The following is a 26,272-nucleotide window of genomic DNA, read 5'->3' as shown; positions in this document are numbered from 1 at the left end:
TCCCAGAAATGACTGCAATTGCCTTCTTGTTTTGGGGGGTTCCCACCCCACTATGGCTTGGACTTTTGCCAGGTCCATTTTAAGTCCTTGATGTGAGACCCGGTATCCCAAAAATTCAGTTCCTTTTCATGGAACTCACATTTAGATAATTTCTCAGGCAGCATGTGCTTCTTTGAAGCGGTCAGTACCTTACTGACCAGTTCCACAGGGGATTCTTTATCAGGAGAATAAATCAACATGTCACGTAGGTAAACAACCACACCTCTGTATAGATATTCATGCAATACTTCATTAATCAAATTCATAAACACATTTGGCTCCCCCTGTAGGTCAAAAGGCATTACGAGATATTCGAACTGCCCCAGTGGGGTATTGAAGGCAGTTTTTCATTCATCTCCCTCCTGGATTCTGATCCGGAAGTAAGCATATTTTAAATCCAGCTTTGAAATTTTTTTCCCTTGTGCCACCACACTGAGCAAGTCTCTGATCAAGGGGAGGGGGTAAGCAAATTTGGCTTCTAATTTGAAACATACTTGTGGCAGTCCTGCTCTGGGAGCTCCTACTCCCTGATGCCCTACCAGCTGCTGGATTGGGGCTGTTCTGGAGGGAGGCTGAACATGTCCCTGTGCTATGAAGGGTATTTGGTGTGCTCCGTTTGCTCCATACACCATAGGAGTGGCTTGCGGCACCACTTTATGCTGTGGTTGAATGGTTTGTGCTTAAACCCCTGATACTCTTCAAGGGGGGTATATTTATTTATTATTTTATTTTATTTATTCAATTTATATACCGCCCATCCCCAGGGGCTCTGGGCGGTGAACAGTTAAAATTGATAAAAACAAAAACTAAAATCAATATACAAATAATAAAACAAATTAACAAGGTGCAGTGGTGGGGAGAACCTTCCCCACCCCAAAGGTGGGAGGCCGACATGGCACCGCCCCCTTCAATCACCAAACGCCTGGCGGAACAGCTCTGTCTTACAGGCCCGGCGGAACGATAATATGTCCCGCTGGGCCCGGGTTTCCATTGACAGAGCGTTCCACCAGGCTGGGGCCAGGACTGAAAAGGCCCTGGGCCTGGTTGAAGCGAGGCGGGCTTCCTTAGGGCCGGGGACCACAAGTAAATATTTATTCGCTGATCGGAGCGATCTCCGGGGAACGTACAGGGAGAGGCGGTCCCGAAGATATGCCGGTCCCAACCCACTCAGGGCTTTAAAGGTAAGAACCAACACTTTGAACCTGATTCGGAATTCAACTGGAAGCCAGTGCAGCTGGCGCAGGACAGGTGTGATGTGTGACTGGTAAGGTATACCAGTCAGGACCCGTGCCGCCACATTCTGGACCAGTTGTAGTTTCCGGATCAGGCCCAGGGGTAGCCCAGCGTAGAGTGAGTTACAGTAATCTAGCCTGGAGGTGACCGTTGCATGGATCACTGTAGCCAGGTCCTGGGGCGTCAGGTAGGGGGCAAGTTGCCTGATCTGACGAAGATGGAAAAATGCAGACTTGGCAACCGCCGTGACCTGGGCCTCCATCGATAGGGAGGCATCCAGGAACACACCCAGACTCTTTACCACTGGCAAAGTTGCCAGTGGTGTCCCATCCAGGGCAGGGAGCTGGATCCCAACATCTGGCAGCCCCCGTCCCAGCTGCAGGACCTCCGTCTTCACTGGGTTCAATTTCAGCCTGCTCTGTTTCAACCATGCCGTCACAGCCTCCAAAGCTCTGGCCAGATTGTCTGGGGCCGTGTCTGGCCGGCTGGCCATCAACAGAAAAAGTTGGGTGTCATCCGCGTATTGATGACAACCCAGCCCAAACGTCCGCACCAACTGGGCGAGGGGGCGCATATAGATGTTAAATAACATCGGGGAGAGTATTGCCCCTTGGGGAACCCCGCACACCAAAGGGTGACGGGGCGATAGATCTCCCCCGAGCGCCACCCTCTGTCCCCGACCCTGGAGAAAGGAGACCAGCCACTGTAAGACTGTCCCCCTAATCCCCACATCGGCAAGGCGGCTGGCCAACAAATCATAGTCAACCGTGTCAAACGCTGCTGTGAGATCAAGTAACACAAGCAGCGCTGACCCGCCTCGATCCAGATGCCTGCGAAGGTCATCTGTGAGGGCAACCAAGGCTGTCTCCGTCCCATGGCCAGGACGGAAGCCAGACTGGAATGGGTCCAGGACTAGAGCATCATTCAGGAATTCCTGCAGTTGTAACGCCACCGCCTGCTCAATCACCTTGCCCAGGAACGGGAGGTTCGACACTGGGCGGTAACTGGACGGGTCGGTGGGGTCCAAAGATGGTTTTTTCAGGAGGGGCCGCACTACCGCCTCCTTTAACACTCCTGGAAAAACCCCAGAGCTCAGGGAGATGTTAACAATGGCCTCCAGATGGTCCCGTAGCCCCTCCGAGCTGGCCTTCACCAGCCAGGATGGGCAGGGGTCCAGAGGACAGGTGGTTGGCCTCATCCCCTGCAGGATCCTGTCAACATCGTCCTGAGAGAGCAGCCTGAAATGGTCTAATACGGTCTCCAGTTCCCTTACTGTATCAACAGTGGGTGGCAGGCCACAGTGAAGGGACAAGATTTTACCCGCAAAATAGCTCGCAAAAGCCTCGCAGCCAATAGTTGAATTAAGAATTTGGTGGTCTCCCTGAGAGAGGGAGACCAAGGACCGAACTGTTTGAAATAATTGAGCCGGGCGTGAGCTAGCGGATGCAATGGAAGCAGCAAAGAAATCCCTCTTTGCTGCTTTCACTGCCACCTCATAGGCTTTCATAAACGTCCTATAAGATGTTCTTGCCTCTTCGTCGCGCCCCCGCCTCCACACTCGCTCTAGTCGTCTCAGAGACCGCTTCATCTGGCGAAGCTCCTCGGTAAACCAAGGAGCTACCCGTTTGCGGGCTCGGAGAGGACGGCAGGGGGCAATAGCGTCAATGGCTTCGGAAAGACGGCCATGCCAATCATCCACCAGCTCATCTAACGTACTGCCAGGGGGCATCGGATCCCGCAGAGCCGCCTGGAAACAATTGGATCCATAAGCCTCCGCGGGCGAGCGTAAATCCGCTCACCGCCCACCCGGGAAAGGAGCGGCATGCTCAGACAAGCCTTCAGAACAAAGTGATCTGACCATGGCACTGCATCATAGGCATCCAGGACCACCATCATCCCTGCCCCAAAAATCAAATCTAGCGTGTGACCTGCTTGATGCGTGGGAGCCGAAACAAACTGGGAGAGTCCTAGGGCCGCCATGGAGGACACCAGGTCAATGGCCTGCATGGAGGCATCGTCGTCAGCATGGACGTTGAAATCCCCGAGAACCAAAAGTTTCGGGAATTCCAAGGCCCAGCTGGCCACCGCCTCCAAGAGACCAGACAGGGAAGATGCAGGTGCAGTAGGCGGTTGGTACACCACGCATATTGCCAAACTCTCCTCGGCGTCCAACGCTAGGCCCACACAATCAATGCCAGTAATTTTTGGGGTGGGGAGTGGTCTGAAGGAGAAAGACTCCCGAATGAGCAAAGCCACGCCTCCCCCCCGACCACTTGTCTGGGACTGGTGGAGGACCGTATAACCTGGGGGGGCTAGTTCTTTCAAAGCGACCGTCTCGCCCTCCCTCACCCATGTCTCGGTCAAGCAAGCCAGGTCCACATTCAATGCTGCAAGATAATCTTGCAGCGTTTTGGTCTTATTATTTATGGACCTGGCATTGCACAGCGCCAGTGTCGGAGAGTGGTTTAATATCCTAGCCCCACAACAGGTATATCTTGGGATGGGACGCAGATTGGAAGGGCACCGAGCCCTACCATGTCTCAATGCCCTTCCCTTCCATAATCTGCTCCCACCACCATACCTCCCGTGTCCCCGGATCACTGGGATCCCCGACCCCAAGCCGGCCTCCTCACCAATGATCGTAGTGCTAACCCACCACCCTCACAAAATCAACAGCCCACCAACTATCACAGACTAAGCTATCATTTTACCACTCCCCCTTGGGGTGGTAAAATGGGAACTGTCACTACTGTTGGGGGAGCTTGAACTTGTAGGTTCCTGACACTCATCCCCGTTGTGGCATTTGGCACCCCTGTGCCACTCATGACCGGAGGAATGATCAAAGGCTAGGCTCCCCCAGATGGACCCATTCTCACTCCCCGGGATGGTATATTAGCGGCACTCACTATGGCAGGAGGTGGAATTAATCTCCCTCTTCCCATTCCAGTGACTATTTAAAATTGTGTAGTTGAGCTCCCATAAACTGTTCAGGAGTTGCTAAAAACGGCCTTCCCCTTTCCAAAAGCGTTGGTCCCACTGCATTTATTGGTCCTTGGGCCAATCTGTGGAGCTCTCCCTCGCTCCTTCGGCAGCGGTTTCACAGCCGGTCCCACCAGCAGACTCATCATTTCATTTACTAGCTGGGCAGTTTGCCCCAACTCCTCTCTCATCCCTGCCACTTGGGCCTCGAAGGTCATGTACCTGTCTTCCACCTCTCTTGGTTGTGGCATCTGGCCCCTGAATGGGTTTGATGGCCCAGTCACACTCCAGTCCAGGTTGTAGGTACTGTCGTTACCTATGTAGTCTTGGGAACTCTGCCTGTTGCCAGGGGGTAATCCAGGGTGCCCCCTGTATTTGTAAATCCTTGAGTAGTGCTTGTGTTGATATCTTCTCCGCGTTGCCTGGGGGTAATCCAGGGTCCCCCATTATTTGTAAATCCACTGGGGTTAGGCTATGTTGGGTATCCACAGTGCCTCTTATCCAACCTCTTGTAAGTCCTGTTAATGCCCACAGGTTGGATCTCATTACCTGAAGCTGTTCACTGAGGTAATCCAAACAATCCTCTCCTCTTAACTCCATCCCATCCTCTGGCTCTGGTGAATATCGGGCAAGGAACAAGTTCCCTTGGCAAACACTTTCCCATTGCCTGTGAGCCTTTCAAGACTTGGGGTCTCCCCCTCCTTTTTGAGGGAGATCTGGAGGGGGCTCCAACCCCCACAGCAAATAACTATCCCTCTGCAACAGGGAGGTTATGTAATGTCCCAGTTCCTTATCCCACCACAGATCTAATCCACTCATGGCTATATCCACTATGCCCATTTCGAATGTGTTTTGGGATGTCCCAAACAAAGAGTCCCCCATGGGTTCTGTCCCTGCTTCATTCTCAGGAATGGAGGTCAGCTGTGGTTCCATCAAGATGTTGGGCACCCCTGTCTCATCCGGGCAGTGTCCAAACAGAGCTCCTCTCCACCTCACTTTCTCCTCCTGGGTCTGGGGTGCCCATTGTCTGGGGGTTGGTAAAGTTGTCCACGTAAGATGGGTAACCCCCCTCTTTGGGATTGCTCCCCTCATCTCCATTGTGTTTGAGTCCATTAGGTAGTCCATCCTTGGTTGAGTCTCAGGCACTAGCTCTCACTGATCCCAGTCGCTAGTCTGGGTGGTTAGTTGAGTCCCCTGGCTCCATATTCCCCGGGTCTGTCTCTGACGATGTGAAGCCGGTAGCCATTCTCCAAAGGTTACAGGTACAGAAGAAATAAGAAATAAATAAAAAGTATTCCTGTCAAAATGTCAGGCTATGGTAGGCTATGGCAGATAGATCCCTGTACCATTGTAGCAAGAATCCAGGCTCTTGGTTAAATGATTTTATTCAGAAATCAGATCATTTCCACAGATATGTCCATAGGATTACTCAGAAGCAAGGCTAGCATCTAAGCTGTAAGAAACAGGTTGACAGGAATGGTAACATGTGGGAAAACCCTTCCTATTAACACCCTCATTTACTCCTTCCCCCTCCCAACAGTAAAACAGGGCTTTTGACACAAACTCATCCTGAGAACGTCTCACATATTTGTACTATCAGGTTGAGACTCTGAGAAAGCAAGAGATCAAAATTGAGACATAGCAGTGCATGGGAGTGAGCAGTATACAAGGTCAGAAGCACTGAGAGTTTCTACAGTCCGTTCGATAAGGCACCTGCAGCTTCAATAAGCCTGTGAAAGCAAGACAGTTATGGCATTGGCAATATGATATCAGGTTATAGCATAAAACATTGGTTCAGAACAACAGGCCAGCATCAAGCATGAAACAACAGCTATGAGCTGACAACAGGTCAGCATCAAACATGGAACATTGATTCAGAACACTAGGTCGGCATTAAGTATGTCATGGATGAGGCACAGACATAACGCTTTTATCAGAGGAAAGGTTATTTCATATGCTTCTCTCAGCTTAGAGATAGGGAACTAACAATTATGAAAAATACACTGAAATGTTTGTTAAGTCAATTTGCTATACCTCGCACACTAGATCTCTATTGGGAGTTGCAAAATGTTAAATGAGTTGAATAACATATTGTCAGTGAAAGCAGAATATGCTTTGACCTCTTTGTATCAGTCATATTGGGGAAAGATAAATTATTAGCATATCATTTAAGCCAGCAAAAGGTTCTGAAGGGCATGCAAGGAGGGATTGTTTCAGTGGGCTTTTAACTAGACATGACAACAGCAGTTGAAGTTTCTGCCACCTGGCTGCCTAATTTTTGGTTTTACCAGTTATTTGGATCACATTATTATATTGGCTGTATTCCAGTGGGATCATCCCAATTTTAACATATATTATTTACTGTGGTTTTAATCTTTGTAAACTGCTTCAGGCCTCATTCAAGGGAGATGTAGTATAAAAATTTAACAAATAAATAAATAAGATAAATAAATATTCCTTTGATTAAAGATGAGAAGGCTGTGATACACATACTGTCTCTACTGAAATAAATTGACAGTTTCAAAAGTTTTATCCTAAATTTTATAGTAAGGGCAATGAAATGTTTGAAAAAGACTCTGATGCATTTTTCTCTCACCTTGATCTTCCATGTTTAGATATTAATCAGCAACAGCTTCTTGCTGAACATTTGCATATGGATGGAATTAAGACAGTGATAATGAATATGAGTTCTGGAAAATCTCCAGGACTAGATGGGTTGCCTATTGAATGGCATAAAATATTTTGTTTTTTTTTAATTCAAAAATTGTATCAACTGTATAATGAGCTTTTTGAATCTGGTTTCTTGCCAATGTCACTAGAAGATGCTTATATTATTGCAGTTCCAAACCCTGCCAAAGAACATACTCAATGTGCAAACTTTCAACCCATTTCTTTGATGAATGTAGATGCTAAGATATTGTCATTGGTTATTAGAACTTTGGTACATACAGACCAGGTACGATTTCTATGAGATAAGCAAGGTTCTGATAATCTTAGATTGGTGTGATTGCATTAAATACAGAGATCTGATCAAGTTGCTACTCTTTTACTCAATGCTGAAAAATCTTTTGACAAAATGTACTGTAATTTTATTTTTGCCACATTGACAAAATTCAGCTTGCCTTGCAAATTTTTGAAATGGATTAGAATTCTTTATTCATCCTCCAGATCTAGGGAGCAGACCAATGGCATTTTTCTATGCCTTTTCCTCTTGAGTAGGATACTAGACAAGGTTGTCCTCTTTCTCCTTTTATTTTTAATTTATGTTTGATACCTCTGGCTTGTGCTATTAGACTAAATAATAATATACATAGATTTATACACAATTCTTTAGAATTTAAAATTATTTTACATGCAGATAATCTTGTATTATTTATTTCAGAACCTCATCTTCCATTCCTGTATTAATGAGCTTGTTTAATAATTTTCATGATTTGTCTAGTTATTCAATTAATTGAACAAAATCAGAATTGATGCCACTGGGAAACAATATATTACGGAATTTATTTGCAGATGGACATTTATTTGCAGATGCCAGATTTCATTATTTATCTTTGATTACTGATTCCAAGAAATATTAAATACATGATTATGCTGAATTGTAACAAGTTATTGCTGATATTTCCTTGGATTTGGGTAGATGGACAACTTTAAACCTGTCATTGTCCAATGAAAATGAATATTGCACCTCAAATTATATATATTTTACATGCAATCCCTTTTTATATACTATTAGATATATTACTAAAATTGGGCTTGCAGTCATCCTTCAGATAACTGCAAGCCCATCCCCCACCCCAGCCTCAGACAGGCCTTCACTGCTGTTATTGTAAGTACTCTCTCCAAATAAAGTGAAACAATGGAGTGCTGGAGGCCTGCAGGGGCTGGGCCTAACCCTGCTTCAGCCCTCTTGACTTGTAGATACTGATAGCCCAGTATTTCCTTCATCCCTTTTGCCTCTTCATCATCCTCAAAGGATGAGTCTGCAGGTAGGGCTGCTTTGCAGAAGGCCTGTACGTTGGCTGGTGAGCATCCTTGGTGCTTCCCTGTTGGTGGGCTGATACTGCTTTGACTGCTGCCAGCTGCAGGGGAAGGCTGCCTTCGGGAACCCCCATGTGCAAGTCCTTCCCTCACTGCTATACGGCTGAGGTGTTCAAGAGCTTGAAAGGGGAGTGACCAAATTGCCTGGCCGACCAGGTCCACACCATCCACTGGATGGGTCGCACCCGGGGCTTTGGGGCTTGCCCAGGCAGGTCAAGGCAGCGATCCACGGTGGCCCCCGTGGCTTGACCTGTACCACTTTAGGCCCTTGCTGCTGTTTTGGTTTGTTTCATTGTATGAAGTTAAAATGGCCCTTAGATCCCAACTTGGTGTCTGTCTCTTCATTCCGACTAGGGTGGCAAACACTATTCTGTGTTCACAGAGAATACATGCCTGGCTACATACAGAAACAGTGTATGTTGATGAGTAATTTATGCATGCATTGTACTTATCCACAGACATAAATGCTGAACAATGCATCTAAAGATATACAAGTAGAATTGTATTGAGAGCATAAAAATGTAAAGTAAAATTCTTACCTGTTATTGAGTTGTGGAAATCCCTAAATCACCAACCAGTTTATTTTAATGTATTGCAACTCTTGAATAAGAAACAAGATATTGTCTTTTTAATATCTTGGCTCTTTAAAATTACCTTAGAGCATAAAATGCAAAAAATCCACAAACCCTTGGCTTTATTCTCATTTCCAGTGTTTTATAACTCTGTGAGCATAACAGTTTTGCACACAATTCTGTCAAACATCCATTTCTTGTAGCAAAGTGGCGATTTACCTTTTTTTCCTGCAAGTAGTTTGAGAGACAAAAATAGAATGGTGAGGAATTGAGGGGTAGAAGCCTAGTAATGTGTACGCACAAGAGGTTTTGTATATAATCTGAATAACTTCCTTCCCTGCAGAGGTCTCTTATCTTAATGACTTTGCTTAAGAAGTTGTCTTGTCAAACACATTTAAAAGCTTTTGCTTCATGTGAATAATGTGCAAACGGAAGCAATTTGGCAATAGCCTTACTAGAGATAAATAAGGTTCTAGGTATGAAAGCGACTTAAAAATGTTGAAAACATATAAAGTTATGAAATATTGCACTTCTTTTCACTGTTATTTTTCAGTATTGAAGTTGTCTGAGAGCCAACCATCAATTGGCTTAGACTGGAGTAACTCTGCTTAGGATTGCACTGTTAAATTTGGCCCATTGTTATCATGAAACTACTAAATCACAGAGATAGAGGAGCGAAGAAGAAAGGCAAGGAGGAGACAGGATTAATTTAGGATGGCTACCTTGTTGTGTACACTTATCTGGAAACATAACATTACATAACAAGCATAACATTAAAGATGTATCTAAAGGTAAACACTTTTAAAAACCATTGATTTCATTCTGAGGACTGGAAGAAATGTATTAACTGATGGACTTCAACTCACTTTACCTCTGTTCAGTTTGTGGTTTTGGGCAAGGCATTTGGCTCCCAACCACGCTAATTTGTCTAGCATGTAGTGGTTAAGAGCAGTGGGACTCTAATCTGGAGAACTGAGTCTGATTCCCCACTCCTCCACCGCAAGCCAGTGGTCAGTTACAGCTCTTCCAGAGCTCTCTCAGCCCCACCCACCACACAGGGTGACTGTTGTGGGAATAATAACAACATACTTTGTAAACCACTCTGAATGGGTGTTAAGTTGTCCTGAAGGGCAGTATATAAATCAAATGTTGTTGTTGTTGTTATGTAAAATGGAAATTACAGAAGCAAAGGTGGGACAAATAAGTAGTTTGGCTTATGGGCCTCAGACCTCATTTGGATATTCAATTAGGTAATTCTACATCGAATTTAGAATGTAAATGCTCCAATGTTGGCCACCCACCCCAACCAAAGATCAAATGCAGGTCAGAAAGATGTCAGGGCCTCTCTCCCTTTTGTCCCCAGCATTTGGTAGTCAGAGATATACTTCTTCTCAGTATTAAGATTCTATTTAGCAACCCTGGCAGACAAGATGAGTTTCTGTGGGTAGATCTGAGATGGAAGGGATAGGAAAAGGTTCAGATGAGTGAAACTGAGGGAATGGATGCTGATATTTGGGTATCTGTTGTCAGAAATTTTACTATGTTCAGTTAATAAATGCACTAAATGCTCTGAATCCAAAAAGAATTATCTTCATTAATAGGAAGTGATTGGACACCTTCCAATCTGATTGTTTATTCTGGTGCCTCACTGTCTGATTTCATTTTCTAGCAGGAGATGATAGAAGCCACGTGTTGCAAGCCCTTTGCTGACTAAAGCTTTGTTGTCCTTCCCCTACTCTGAGGTAAAATTTTCTTCCCAAAGGATATGAAGCTATTTACTGGGCTGGGAAGCCTTCAATAGCATGGTTATTTTGGTAGAACTTTAACTTTCTTTCTTGTCCCACCCTTAAGGAACATTTACATTGTGATGTTACCCAGCCAGGTTTAAGTAGAGGGAAGAACAGGGATTTATGTTTCACTTAGAAATGAAATGTTACACAAGGCTTGTTGTTTAAAAGACAACAGAATTCACAGGTAGGATGGATTGTTAGATAAGTAGGCAGATATGTAAAAGCTGAAGTAAGTAGGAGGTTTTTGCACAGATTATTTCACTGGTGTGAGACACAAAACACTTGGTATGGCTTGTCAGGTTGCCTAATGTTTATGAGTTAGTGTTATCAGACTTGAACTCCTTAAAGTAAAGTTATTTCTTTGTTTGAAACCGCTTCACAGGTTAGGTGCTCCAATTTATGCACACGCACACAGCATACCTTCCCTTTTACTGCGACCTCAGAATACTCCACTGAGTCAAAACCCTTTTCAGATACTGGGCAGGAGTTATACAAAGCTATAATCCTTTTCCTTTGGCTGAAGGGGAGACTCCTTTCTACCCACTTCTTGGCCCACTACAAGTTCCCAGATGTCTTGTGTCTCAGTAAAATTTAGTGCTGTATGTCCCACTTAAGTACAAGGACCAAAAGTGCTTCATAAATGTAATGTTTTTTATGTAAGGGTACATTTTTTCCTTTTCTTCCTCACACAGAAGACTCTCTGGCTGACCCTCTCTGGTCAGATGCTGGGCTCCAACCTCCCTAACTCTTCAGTTAACGCCAACTATCAAATCCTCATTCTGTTAGCACCGTCAGCTCATCATTCTAACACCAACTGCCATTCTCTCTCTCTGGCTTGCCATAATAGGGGAAAGGGACCTGTCAATCACCCTTCCTTCCTGCAGCTCTTTCAAGTCTTTCCTTGCCTGTTTCTAGATGTAGCATCTGGCAATCCTGACATTTTAATGTCAATTGTCACACCATGATGGGAAAGTAATTCAGATAATATATGATTGGCATGAACATATTAGAATAGTTCACCAATCTTCCTGCAAACAGGACCAGTAGTATCATTGCACACAGCCATCTCTCTGGTTTGAGAAGGACTTTCTGTTTCAGTATAAGCAAGAGTCTTCTTGGTATGAATTATTTCATTCTCTGGGGCAGCCCCAACCGCATGCTAAATTAAGGCAAAAAAAATTCTTGCAGATGGTTTGGTGCTGAAGGTTTAGGAAGAAGTTGGGCCTCAAGCTACTTTTGTCCTCCTCCCCTACCTGCAACAGTGAGAGAACTAACGTTTTACTTGCTGCCATGTAGGCAGGGCAGAAGAAAATTTGAGTGGAGGGGATAGAGACCAAAGTCAAGATACCAGCCTGCCCTGTTTGTCAACTTGATAGGTCAACAAGGTGGGTAGGTCTCAGGCAAGGAAGGCTCTCCATGAATATTCTGGGAGATTCTTCCAAACACTCCTGACTTCCCCTCTCCCAATTACCCTTATTTCTTCTACTTTTTAATCTATTTACTTAATTATGTTATTTATACCCCTACCTTTCTTCACAACGGGGATCCAAAGCAGCTAACATAATTCTCCTCTCCTTCATTTTATCCTCACAACAACACAGATAGGTTAGGCTGAGAGATTGCGACTGGCCCGAGGTCACCCAGCAAGCTTCCATGGCAAAGTGGGGAATCAGATCTGTGTATCCCAGATTCTAGTATAACATTCTAACTGCTACACCACATTGGCTCTTTCCTTCCCTCTCCCCAACATGCATGTTCATCTCCTCCCCCAAAAAACACCTTTGCAAGTTCCCCGTCCCCCCTAAATATCCTTCCCTGTTCATGATTTTTGGGACTTACAGCAGCAGCATACAAGTATGGGGTAGCTGGCAGGTGCAGTAGCCAGGGTGGGGAGAATTGAGATGCACTTCCTGCCTCCAGAAGTTGCTTAGACAGGGCCTTTTGAAGCAGCTGGTGAAGCAGCAACTGGCCTTTTGTAACTGTGGGTGGGTTGTTTGGAAAATCTTGCTGCCACATGATTTGAGTGAGCCAACCACTCCTTCTGTGGTATGCTCATGCATCATGTATATTAGATATATGATGGCCACGTATCACACTTAGGAGATACAAGAGAGATCAAGGACGACAAAGACTAGATGATCACTTTATGTGATATAGAATTTCTATATGAGAGAGTCCCAGATTATCTGAAATTGTTTCAGTGTCTTTAGTGATTTACTGTTGCCATGGGGGATCCAAATAAACAGTGGTCTTCTTCTGCAATTTAATTTAATCTATTTATAAAGGTCACCATGGCAGCTAATAAATTAAAAGCAAGAATTTTACTTGTATGTGGACCGGGGACACCTTCTCCTCCTGAAATTTAGGAAGAAAGATTCCAAGAGTGAGGGATTAGAGATGGGCACGAACTGGAAAAAAAATGAACCATGTGGTTCATGGTTCACCACATTTCATGAACCTGCCCTGGTTCGCGAACCGGTTCATTTGGTTTGTGGAAACGGCACATCCAGGTCAGCAAATCATCACTTCCAGGCCAGCAGAAGGTCACTTCCACACCAGCAGAAGGCAACTTCTGGGTCAGTAGAAGGTCTGCAGGAAGTCCTTCCCCTGTTGCCTAGGAAACTGATTGATCAGCGCCAGGCTGTCTGCAGTGATGAACCAAAAAACAAACCAAATGAACAGGGGTCATTTTGTAGAAAAAGAGCTGGAGGAAGTTATTAGCATAACTCATTAGCATAACTCATTAGTGTATGCCACGCCCCTTGACATCACCAGAAGTATGTCATTAGCATAACTGATTTGTATATGCCACACTCCCTGACATCACCTATCCTGACTGTTTTGGACCCAATCCTGGCCATTCATGACCAAAATTGGGCCCAAAATGGCAAAAAGGGGCTGAAAATGGCCAAAAAGGGGCCCAAAATGGTCAGGATCGGGCCGCTGCTGAGTGGGAGAATGATCCACCACCCCTCAGAGTCTTGATCTGGGCCGTTTCGGCCCCAATCCAGGCTGAAACGGGCCCAAAATGGCCAAAATGGCCAAGAGTCAGGTGGGTGGGGCCACCTGACATGCGACCTCTTTGAGGAACTGCTGGAACTGTGTTCCTGTGTGTTCCCCCTCAAAATGAGCTCTGCAAATGAACCAGCCTAAAGTTCGTGGTGGTTTGTCATAAATGGGCTCTGACAAACTGCTGGTTCACGTTAATTCACAAGAATTAATTTCTCTAAAACCAAAATTGTTCATTTTGGCAGCTCATTTAGGAAATATAGCTGGAATATGAAAGGAAATGTCATAGATCAAATTAAGAACTTTCAATATTTAGGCATAACTTATTCCTATAATGCCAAATTCTCAGCACATCTGACCTCATCAGCACTTCGGCAGAGAGAAGTGCAAATGCCATCCTTAAATTGTTTAGAAGGAAAGGCGCTGGCTTTCTCCCTATGGCCTTAAAAACTTACCAGGCAAAATCTTCGGCCCAACTTTTGTATGGCTCACAAATTGGACTCTCTGCCAATTTTAAGATTCTTGAAACAGTCCAATCAAAATTTCTTAGATCTCTATTTGGTGCTCCCAAGAATACATCTAATGTAATACTTAGACAAGAGGCAGGGTTACCCAGAGTTGAATTAAAAGTATGGGGACAGGCAATATTCCTCTGGCTGAAAATTCATTATAATCCAAAGGGAATGATAACTCATCTCCTAGCTGCGGACCCTTATCCACCTTGGTTCACACAAATCTTTAACAAGATCAAGCAAATTGGCCTAAATCCTGAAGATCTTTTTAATGGAACCCTGAATATGGCAAAAGCAGCTATTACTCAGAGGCTTCTTGATATTGAACTTCAAAATGAAGAAGCTCTACTTCCCAAGAACTTCAGGTGTTTAAAATCTTGGCCTAATTTTTCAGCTGCCCCATATTTATCCAGTATTACCCATGAGTCCTACAGATGGGCATTTTCTAGAGCCCGGTTTGAGGCATTGCCTTCAGCTGTATTGTACGGCAAATTCTGGCGGATACCAATGCATGAGCGCTTATGTCCATGCATATCCAATATGGTGGAATCTGTTACTCACACACTTTTATTCTGTGAATTTTATTGTGAAGAACGGTCTCGCCTCATACTACCTCTTTTGTCTAAATTTATCCCCTTGCAATCCTATTTGGAATTTAGACCAGAAGTTCTGCGCAAATTTCTTTTAGAAGATTCTCAGAGCTCAGTAACCTATGCTGTGGCCAAATTCTGCTCTTTAGCTATCAGAAAACATAAACTTCTCTTAGTGAAAAACACATTATAATTTTTTTTCTATTTTCATTACTGTTATTCCATTTTAACTCTTATCCCTTTTATGCCTTTGGTTTTCCTGTACTGATAATATTGATTTATTGCTTGTAATTGTATTGTTTTATATTGCTGGCTTTTGCTGTAATAAATTGGATTTGGATTTGGTTCACAAACCATGAACTGGCCCGATTCATTACGAACTTTGGTTCGTATTTCAGTTTGTGCCCATCTCTATGAGGAACACAGTCCTTGGGAATGTAATCCCAATTGAATGGAGAAGATAAATTTTAGAACAATGAATGCGTCTCCTTGAAACTGATAGACATGTAACTCAGGTATTTTAAATAATGTGAGCCAAATTGTGCACAATCCTAGTGAAATAGTCTTCACAGAGCATGTGAGATTTGCAACAGTAGTATAAAATATTCAAATTCAATAATCAATTCCATAGCTGATGGCTAATAACTCAGTAATTAAAAAGATGTTCCTATACAAAAAAAACCCAGTTGTGCCTAAATTCTTAGGAACATGATGCAAAAGCTATGTATGCCCAAACAACCATGCAGTTTGTATGGATGATAGGCATAACTAGCTTTCTTGCATATGAATGAAAAGCATTGAAGCCAGAAGAATGACCCTGGCCACCTTAGATATACACAGACAATAAGTTGCTGGGGACATGGGAAGAGTAAATGAGAAGTAAAGTGTGTGCGACAATCCATAAATCAAGCTTGTCATCTTTAGCTCTTTGTTACAATAAGGACCAAGCTATTTTAAATCCTGAGTTTTAGGAATTTAACCAAGTATATTGATGTCATTCACAAACAGAAAATAATACACTGGTATATTGCTGCAGCTGTTTATTTCATATCCTTTCTCTTTAAAAAAAACTCTTTTATTTTCCAGAGATTCAGAAAATTAACAAATTCCTTAAAAATATTCTTTTGTCCTATGTAGAAAAACACAGTAACACTTTATGAAAAATTGGCTGACAAATGAAATAGTAAATATTGAAAATGCTGTTCTTAGGAAATGTTCATTAATATTCAAACCATTATTGCCCTTCAAGGTGGAAAGAAAATGCAAACAGAATTTATTGGATCTAGATGAAAAAGGAAGATGAAAAATAGGTGCAGGTAATAACACCTAAAATACTAAAAATTGTAGTAAAATTAGTATCCATTCTTCTTTCCAACGACAGATAAGACCATGATCTGTACACAGTTTGGTCTATATCCATTACCATTGTCTTGGTGTATTAATATTATTAAGATTAGAAATAAACTGCAGTTGTATAGGGAGATTTCTCTACAAAACGTAAGGCTTTCAATGCTTTAGACGGTCGGAAATCTAAAAAATACTGTGGACTAAAACTCCCCAAAGTAATAGAAACACCTGTAGCTTTTTTAAAAAGAATGCTTTCTGAGCACAACTTGGCAAGACTTCTTCCAAGGAAAGGCTACTAGAAACTGAAGACATGGGAGCAGATAAAAGTAGGTTGGCTGGTGGATGAGAAGAAGGAAACAGGAAAAAGGGGGAGAGGCTATATGGGCTTCCAGGGAAGGGAATGAGGAAATAGTGGGAGAGAAGATAAAGGGGAAAATGAGATGCCATCTTGCTAGTCCTTGCAGGTATCCTGTTTGCTTGTATGTATTATTGTCATGCTATACCTAGAAGAATTCAGGACTTACCTATTTATCCCATTATGAATCAGAAATGGCTCCAACAACATCATGTTCATTACACTAATATCCATCTACACAGATCTGATAATTGCATAGTAAGTAAACTGAAAAGGAGTAAACTTTATGTGCGGAGATTCGTTTCATTTTGTTCCTCATTCATTCTTCTTACAAATCACCTTTTGCATTTAATGGCACCAAAATTGCACAGAACACAATCATCCCTCTGAACCATTGTACCACCACATTTTCCCTCAAGTACACTACACACACACACAAACCACAGAGCCCTAAAGAAAGTGAGTGTCTGTGGCTGTGCACACACTGTAGTGGGAAACTGGCTGGCAAAGTGGTATTGGCAGTGTGGTACAAGTCCAACCAGTGCAGCAAAGTGACAGCATTGAATTTAAAAAATCCTGCTTTAGGTCCCCTTTTAACCTTTTCCAAGTGACGATAGTGTCAATTTATTATTTTTTTACCCTTGCATGTTGCTAGCTGCCTTGTTTCCTTCTGCATCTTTGCTACTTTGTGCCCAGTCCCACAATGAAGAACAGCTGGCAGCAAATCCTTCCATTTCAGCATTCTGCTGGAAAAGGGGATGTCTCGCCTTAATCACCTCCAATCTCCTCTATTTCCCAAGTGCAGGTGGACAGGCAGGTGGCATCAACCTCCCACATGACCTCTGTTTTTCCACAACCTTTTGTTTGCTTTGCTGTGCAGGCAGGCAGGGGCAAGTAGGTCACACAAAAGACTTCATTTTTAAAGTAGTATTTTGGTGGTTGGATAGGTGGTTGTTGCAGAAACCTGAAGAGAAACATACATTGATTGATGCATAGGTGGGAATTGAACTAGCTGGCATTTCATTAGGATATACGATTGCAGGGAGACAGTACTGTAGCCTGGGGAGCACCCCAAAGAATGCACCTTTCTGTCTCCACTCCAACAGAGCTGAATGAAGAAGCTGATGAGCAGGGAAGAGTGACCATGCTCCTTTGAATCTCAATTGGCAGGGAGACAATGCCATTGCCTGGGAAGCATGAAACAAAAAGTGCACTCATGCTTAGCACAGACTTTCCCCTTCCTACCAATTAGTATAATGCTAAGGGCCCAGTCTCTCCCTTTGGAATCCAATTGGTTGCTACACTTGTTGTCAAGGAAAACAAGATGCTGCCAACCCACCATTGCCCCCCCCCCGTCTGTGATGCCATTGTGTGGGTAAGAACCAAAATGAGATGCACAAACTTTTTGGTGGAAGGGTGCCTTTATAAGTTGATTTTCAGGTTTGGTTCATTGTTCTGGAAACCACTTTAATAAAACAAAATAGCGAATTCTGGGTGTATTTTCAGCTCATTTGTTTTATTTTGTGTACCCTTAGAGAAGAATAAGGAAAAACAGCTCCCACCTCCTAACATAAATGAACAGTTTCTACCATCATGCTTCCTCTGCCAGGAGGAGGAAGAAGTAATTTTGTCCATATTCCCCTCTTGTACTGCAGTGTCTTTTGTTTACAAGTGCCACTGGACCTTTCACTGGTGATTTTCAGAGTATGTAAGGGATTGCTGTTGGAAAGTGATGGGAATGAAGATATCCTTTCATGAGCTTTTCATAAGCAGTATTCCCAGACCTTTCAAAAGATAGGCGTACCAAAAGCAAAATACTAGAATGCAGCTATCTGGCAGCCACGTTGTTTGGATTCTCAAAAATAATGAACTGATTGCAAAAGAAATGTCTGTTGTGAGGAAGTAGTCATCAACTGCATTAAAGCTATCCTTTCTAGGCTATAAGTTTTATTTGCTTTTTGTGTGTTTTTAAAATCAGGCTGTACGGGAGAGCTGGCACAGTCAAGAATGTTAAGAGATTCTTCACAGGTTGTGGATTCCAGAATTAAGGAAATGGTGCTGTCACACCCAATCAGTGATGAAAGGGTCTCTGAACAGGCCCCATGCAAAACACAGGGTTATATTAATAGCAAAACAGTGTCCTTATTAACAGCAGAACAGCCACTTCTGTGGGAATGGACTCATTTGAATCCATTTTATTCAGTTGCAAAACTTTAAGCCCCCTACTGTAGGAAACCCAAAAAGATCACCACATGCAAGAAATCTGCCATTCAATAGCACTATAATTGCCTGACAGTTGGAAGTTTGTTCTAGTCGGCTACTGTTATCCTTTTAGGCTGAATTGTTGTTGCACTGTTGCTACCTAGAATCAAGTGCTATTAAGGCAAATGAGCTTGCTAAGAGAAAATTCTTTTTTTTTTTATAACCCCCTACAAGTAAGCCCTCTTGCAAGAGCTTTTGCGAGTCTTCTGAGATTCCAAAATGCCTCAAGTACCATGTGCCTGATGTGAAGAACCAGCAGTTTGTTGTAGGAGCTCAACTTTTCCTAGCCTTTGCTCATCACCCTGATGAGGGAAAAATAAACTCCCAGGTCTTAAAGAGGCTGTTAGACCTTACTTCAGAGGCTTTCCTTAAGACCTCCCACTGAGCTGAAGAATAAGCTCAGGCAGTCGGTATGAAATGTATAAATGCCTTCAAGTATACTAGTAGCCTTTGCTCAGCAGGGAATCTGTTCTAGAAGGAATCAGTTACAGAGTCTAATCAGGTTTCACAGGCAGATATATATGCAAGAGAAAAGATGTTCAGAAGAGATGCCACAACAGAATCATAAACTAAAACACCTATTGATTGTAACCTTGTAATAGACCTAGTTTTTATGACCATATATTACAAACCATCTGGAGTATGTGCATACTGTTTTTATAGTATTATATACTTTTTGGTCTATAATATATATCAGTATTTTAAAATGTTAACATTTATATGTGCCTGTCAAAATATATATCATGTATACAACATTTTATAGCTCCTTATTAATAATATGTATTGTTTGCAGTTGTTTGCAGTTGCACAGGTACTCTAAAACTTTCATAAACTGTGCCAAATTTCCACCCATCCCCGTCTGTAAACCTTATGAAATGTATTTGGCAGGTTTTCAAAGTACCTGTTTGAAAGAAAAACTTTAGAAGCTAATGTCTGTACAATATCCCAAAACAACCCAGGTTGGACAAAGTAAACTTTGTTTCATAGAAGCTTATATCCTTGGAAATTCTGTTGCTCTCTCTCTCTCTAGTTCTGTCATATGGCTATTGCCTTAAGCAGAAATTAAAATGGGTCTCTAAGGTGCTACTGGACTCAAATTTTGTTCTGCTAATACAGACTAACATGGCCATCCACCTGAAACTAAAAGAACACAGTTATGAAACAACAAAATTTTATTAGCAAGAATTTTTTTGGAGAAAACTCATAGGAATAAGGCTATTGTTCAAGATTTACTTTTAAGTGGATCTCTCTCTAACCATATTTTTATATATGGTTCTGGATAATAAAGTAATAGGGTTGCCCCATTTGTTACTAGAGATGGGCATGAACTGAAATATGAACCAAAGTTTGTCACGAACCAGGGCAGTTCATGGTTTGTGTACCAGCAGTTCATCAGAGCCCATTTCTGATGAACCACCATGAACTTTAGGGCAGTTCATTTGGTTCATTTTTTGGTTCATCACTGCAGACAGCCTGGTGCCAACCAATCACTTTCCTAGGCAATAGGGGTTGGGCTTTCTGCAGACCTTCTGCTGACCCGGAAGTGGTGATTTGCTGGCTCAGAAGTGACATTTTCACAAACCAAAACTAACTGGTTCGTGAACCGGGGTAGGTTTGTTTTTTTTCTGGTTCGTGCCCATCTCTATTTGTTACCTGTTCCTGATAGTTCAAAATGACTTCAGTTTATCCTTATGATCATTCTCTTCTCTTGGCTTCTTATGAGCATGAATTATAGACTTCACTGTATCCTGATTCGTTTTCGTTTTCCCGGCCATGTCGGACGCTCCTCTCTGCAGGTCCGGGAGGAAGCGCCTGAGCAGCCTGACCAGGTGGTTGACCTGCGAGGGTTAGCCCCCAGGACTCCCAGTGAGGGGGTCAGGGTCCGGAGCGCTGCGGGAAGAGCCCCCTGAAGTCGATGCAGGGGGTAAATTGCCCGTCTGCTCCTACGGAGGCCGGCAGACTTGGGCAGCACATCGCGTGCTGCCAGGCCATGGAGAACAAAAAATGATTCTTTATATAATATTTTCAAAATTCCAAAAGTGCAATGTGCTCATAACACTTCCTACAGTGTCTTCAAAGTTTCAAAAATGCAACGTGCTCATAACACTCCATACATGATTCAGTACATATTACATAAACAATCTAACAAGGTAGGATGAATTAGAGATGATACCATTTAAATAACCAGTTCATGAAATATTTTCCGGGAGAGAATAGCCTACATAGGCTTGAGTCTTTGTTTGAAGTCAGTTTATCCTTCTATGTTATTATGACTTAAGGTGGAAATCTTAGTTGTTGTTTCATTCCAGCATGGTGCAGATGTAATTGCCAGTGAGGAAACAAACGCTGGGGAGTGCTTCCTCCTGGGATAGCACACCATAGAACGCTCTCCCCTGGAATGCTCTCAATCACTCAATCTGAGGCCGGCTGCGAACAGATTTCACGCCTGCTTCTTCAGGAGCTTCTGTTTTTAACCACCAAGTAAAAGTAAGCATCAGCCATACATTCATTCATCCTGGTGTGGGCGGCAGTGTCCTTTACACGCACCACGTTGGCTCAGTTGAGAACGAAGTGAAAACCATTAAAGACGTAGTGTCTGGGGCAGAGCAGTCTGCTCGGGAAAATGCAGTACTCATGAAAGCAACAAACAAAGAAGTAAAGCTTTTGGAGAATCAATTGATAGGGTTACAAGTGGTTCGTGCTCAGACGGTATTGCGTCTTCAGAATGTGAAGGAGGAGGAAAGTGAAAACTTAAAGGATTTGGTGTCGGAACTTTTGGCGTCATCCACAAAGGCAACTAAAGAAGAGTTAAAAAGCGATATTCTGCAAGTCCTCCGGACATCTTCAAAATATGCAACGAAGCGTCAGCTGCCTCGCGAGATTATTATCGATTTTTCATCTAAGAAGACTCGGGACACCATCTTACATAATTTGTACAATGTGGACTTGGACTTTCTGGGTAACAAGGTTAAGATATTGAAGGACATTCCATTTTTAGCTCGGAAAAGAAGATTCAAATATAAAAGGTTTGCAGCTCTTCTGAGGAAGCGTGAAATAAAATACAAATGGTGATTTCCGGAAGGTATCTGGTTCAGTTATAAAGACCAAGCCTACAAGATAACATCGGAAGTACAGCTGAGGGACTTTGTGTTTAATCATCAAGAGTTCCAGCAAGGAGAGGATTTAGAATCTGAAGGGGGGAATGGGGAGGAGGGAGTGAGCGCAACTACTGTAGCTGTTCAGCGAGAGCTGCGACCGAGATGCAGGGGGGGGAAGAAGACCTGATCCTGACTGTAGTTCGTATTTTATAAGATCTACCAATCTAATAGCATATTAGAAAGTTTAACTTTAAATAATTGTATTATGAAGGGAATGCAATACTTGTAGATGTAGTGTGTGTTTTTTATATGTTGTTTCTTCCCTTTCCCCCTGTTCCCTTTTTCCTTTTTTTGTAGTTTTTGAGGCTAGTAATTAAAATATATATATATATATATATATATATATATATATATATATATATATATATATATATATATATATATATATATATATAAATAAATAGACTTCACTGTATCCTTTGCCACTGAAAATCATTATTAAAATGTGAAGATTCTGGGGGAAATTATATTGTTGAGAACTAGTTCATTTTAAAAACAAAAATTTGCCACCCTTATGAGCTGACCAGAATGATAAAGGTGAAAACTTTCTAGGTTTGGGCAATGGGCAAAAAAAAAACCCTTGAAAAGGAAAAAGGTGACGGGTGAATTTGGAATTCAGTGCTGAAGTCTGAAAATGAGTTTATAGAAAAGGATTGTCTACTGTTCATTTGTTCAACAGAAATAACCAGCTTTGGATACTGTGGGTATGATGTGGTTGCTGCCAAAAAACTGTATCTAGAAAATGGAAAAGACAACCTTACTTCAGAAATACTACACAAAATGTGAAAAATAAAATCCTTGATTTTTTAAAAAAAGATGCTAATTATTGGAGCCAAAGGAGAAAAGAGATCAGTAATGAATGAACAGCACACCATCTTTCTCAGTGATGTGTATATGTTGATTAAGTGGCCAGAAAGCGAGTTTGGTGTAGTGGTTAAGAGCCGGAGATCTGGAGAGCTGGGTTTGATTCTCCAATCCTCCACTTGAAGCCAGCTGCGTGACCTTGGGACAGTCACAGCTCTTCCAGAGCTCTCTCAGCCTCACTCACCTCACAGGGTGATTGTCGCGAGGATGATAATAACACACTTTGTAAACTGGTCTGAGTGAGCATTAAGTTGTCCTGAAGGGCAGTATATAAATCAAATATTATTATCAGAGGGAAAACAAAGTAATCTGAGAAATCCACAGATATATTTAAGGGGTACCTGGATTGTACAATTCATGTTTAAAAGCGCAGTTTCTCTCTCTGTGCATTGTGAAACCTATGCTGAATCCATGCTGTGGATTCTCACTGGCTTGCTCTTTTTCATTCCTACTGTGGGCTCTTGGTTCCTAATAGTTCACAGTGTAAGAAAAGTGCAGCAGTTTCATGGCTGCTCAAAAGGGATCACTGCTGTTGGGAACAAGCAGCCTTTTGAAGTGGTGCTGCTGCTTCTGGAGGGTGTCTAGTAAATATATCAATGTGAGTTACAGGCACTGTCAGTTCTCAGTTAAGGAACATGATGGCTAATGGATATATTTTTAACCACAAAAAGAAAATATTCTGTGCTCTGAAGTCTGCTTCGAAAAGAAGGGAGCTGAGCATCTATTCTCTTGGATGATAATATGTACTACTGACCTAAATGAATCAGCTGGATCTTATGAGCTGGTCTCTTCCAATAATTATATCCTTTATTCACAATATTTTGTAAGAAGAGATTACTTTGAAGATACTATACCTACCGTTATAAGAAAAAGATGTTTTTGCTGAGCCAGGAGCTCTTTTTGTAGAGGTAAGTTTAAACCTAATGATTAAGTATTATGCGTACCTAACAGCTAAATACAACACAGGGGTAATTGTGAGATTATCCATATATAATTATAAAGTACATCTAGATCAGTAGCATTTATTACATTAAAATGGAATTCAGAATGGATACAGGAAAGCATTAAAAGAAATGAAGATGCCCTAAGAGAGGCAAGTGTCAGACTAGCTAGATGTTTGGTCCAAAACCAGCAAAACTTTTTTTTTTACATTCTTGTTAGCTATAGTACATGTATAGTAATTTATATGAAATATATAGTATTTTAAATAAAAGTATCACTCTTACCCCTTATATGCAAACTCTCTTCCTCATGCATAGATTCAAACTATGACCCTCCTCTATCCCTGCATTAAATTTCTAGCCCAATGTATAGCAACTGCCATTTACAACCTTTGCCATCCCAGTCGGAATGAAGAGGCAGACACAGGAGTTGGAACTAAAGGGCCACTTTATTAATATAACATCAACCATTAAATACGCAAGGGCAAACTAGCGGTACAGGTCAAGCCACGGGGTCACCCCTGGACCACTGCCTTGACCTGTCTGGGCGAGCCCCACAGCCCCGGGTAGGAGCCATCCATGTAATGGTTTTTCCCTGGCCAGCCAGGCAAAATGGTTCCCCCCTTCAAGCTCCTAAAGCCTCAGCCATACAGCATGAGGGAAAGACTTACACATGGGGTTCACTGCAGGCAGTCACCAGGTGGTGGTAGCCGTCACAAGCATACCATCTGCTCCTGGTAGACCCCATTTCCCCACCAATGGGGAATTGCCAAGGGGTGCTCACTGGCCCGCTCCCTATCCCCAAACTCTCTCCTGCCACCGCTGGGGCCAAGCCTCTGCTTAGGCCCAAGCTCCCCACAGGTGGCCTAGTGCCCACCGGAGCCTTTGCCACTGGTTTATGATGATGTCATTGCCAGTGAACCCTGTCACCTCTGTAGAGGTTGGGAAATCCAGCCCTTATCCTAAGATGAAGTAATTTGACTAGTGAACCCCACACCTCTGTAGAGGTTGGCAAATTCAACCTTATGTGGAGGCGTGGCAAATAAATGCACAGACCCTTCCCTGCTGCAGGAGCATTGCAGACCAAGCATCAACCCACCAGGCCCCCACTTGCCCACACAAGCCTGTAACAAAAGGGGAGCATACCCTGCCCAGTCAGATCTCTACCATGCAGTAAATGACTAAAATGAGGCAGAGGCCAACCTCCCCTCAAACCATCAGACCACTACTTGCCTGTGCGTTGCAAGTCCGTGTGAGCCTGACCGGAGCCTTTGCCACTGGTTTATGATGATGTCATTGCCAGTGAACCCTGTCACCTCTGTAGAGGTTGGCAAATTCAACCTTATGTGGAGGCGTGGCAAATAAATGCACAGACCCTTCCCTGCTGCGGGAGCATTGCAGACCAAGCATCAACCCACCAGGCCCCCACTTGCCTACACAAGCCTGTAACAAAAGGGGAGCATACCCTGCCCAGTCAGATCTCTACCATGCAGTAAATGACTAAAATGAGGCAGAGGCCGACCTCCCCTCAAACCATCAGACCACTACTTGCCTGTGCATTGCAAGTCCGTGTGAGCCTGAAAGGAAAGGGCCATGCCCTGTGAGCCAAGGTCATTACCCAGGGCGAATGACCGGTACGTGAGGTGGAGGCCGACCTCCCCTCGAACCATTGCACTTGCCTGTGTGCGCCTGTACAGAAAGGGCTGAGGTCAACACTCTCCAGGTGAATGACCAGCACGTGAGGTGGAGGACTATACCTCCCCTCGAGCCATCAGTCCACTCCCTGCCTGGGCACTGCAAGTCTGTGAGCCTGTAAGGAAAACGGTATGCCCTGTGAGCCAAGATCATCACCCACCAGGTGAATGGCCAGGGTGTGAGGCGGAGGACCGCACCTCCCCTCGAGCCATCAGGCCACTCCTTCCTGGGTGCTGCAAGTCTGTGAGCCTGTAAAGAAAATGGCATGCCCTGTGAGCCAAGGCCAACACCCACCGGGTGAATGACCAGGACGTGAGGTGGAGGACCGCACCTCCCCTTGCGCCACTCCTTGCCTGGGTGCTGCAACCCTGTGAGCCTGTAAGGAAAATGGTAAACCCTGTGAGACACGGTCATCACTCACCAAGTGACTGACATTGACGTGAGGTGGAGGACCACACACCTCCCCTTGAGCCATCAGGCCACTCCTTGTCTGGGCACTGCAAATCTGTATACCTGTAAGGAAAACAGCACACCCTGTGAGTGAAAGTTATGATCCACCAGATGAATGACCCAGACGTGAGGTGGAGGACCGCACCTCCCCTCGAGCCATCACCCTGCCTGGGTGCTAGAAGTCTGTAAGCCTGTAAGGAAAACGGCAGGCCCAGTGAGACGAGGTCATTACCCTGCAGGTGAATGTCCAAGAGTAAGGTGGAGGACCACACCTCCCCTCGAGCCAACAGACCACTACTTGTCCGGGCACTGCAAGTCGGTGGGATACAGTAAAGAAAGAGGGGCCAGGCCATGATCTGCTGCAGCCTACACCTCCTCAGGTGCATGACTGGATATGCAGAGGGGAGCAGTTATCTCACCAGAGCGGCAGCAGCC

This window comes from Eublepharis macularius, chromosome 8 (assembly GCF_028583425.1).
Source record: "Eublepharis macularius isolate TG4126 chromosome 8, MPM_Emac_v1.0, whole genome shotgun sequence".
Classification (NCBI taxonomy): domain Eukaryota; kingdom Metazoa; phylum Chordata; class Lepidosauria; order Squamata; family Eublepharidae; genus Eublepharis; species Eublepharis macularius.
This window is presented reverse-complemented; position numbering follows the sequence as displayed.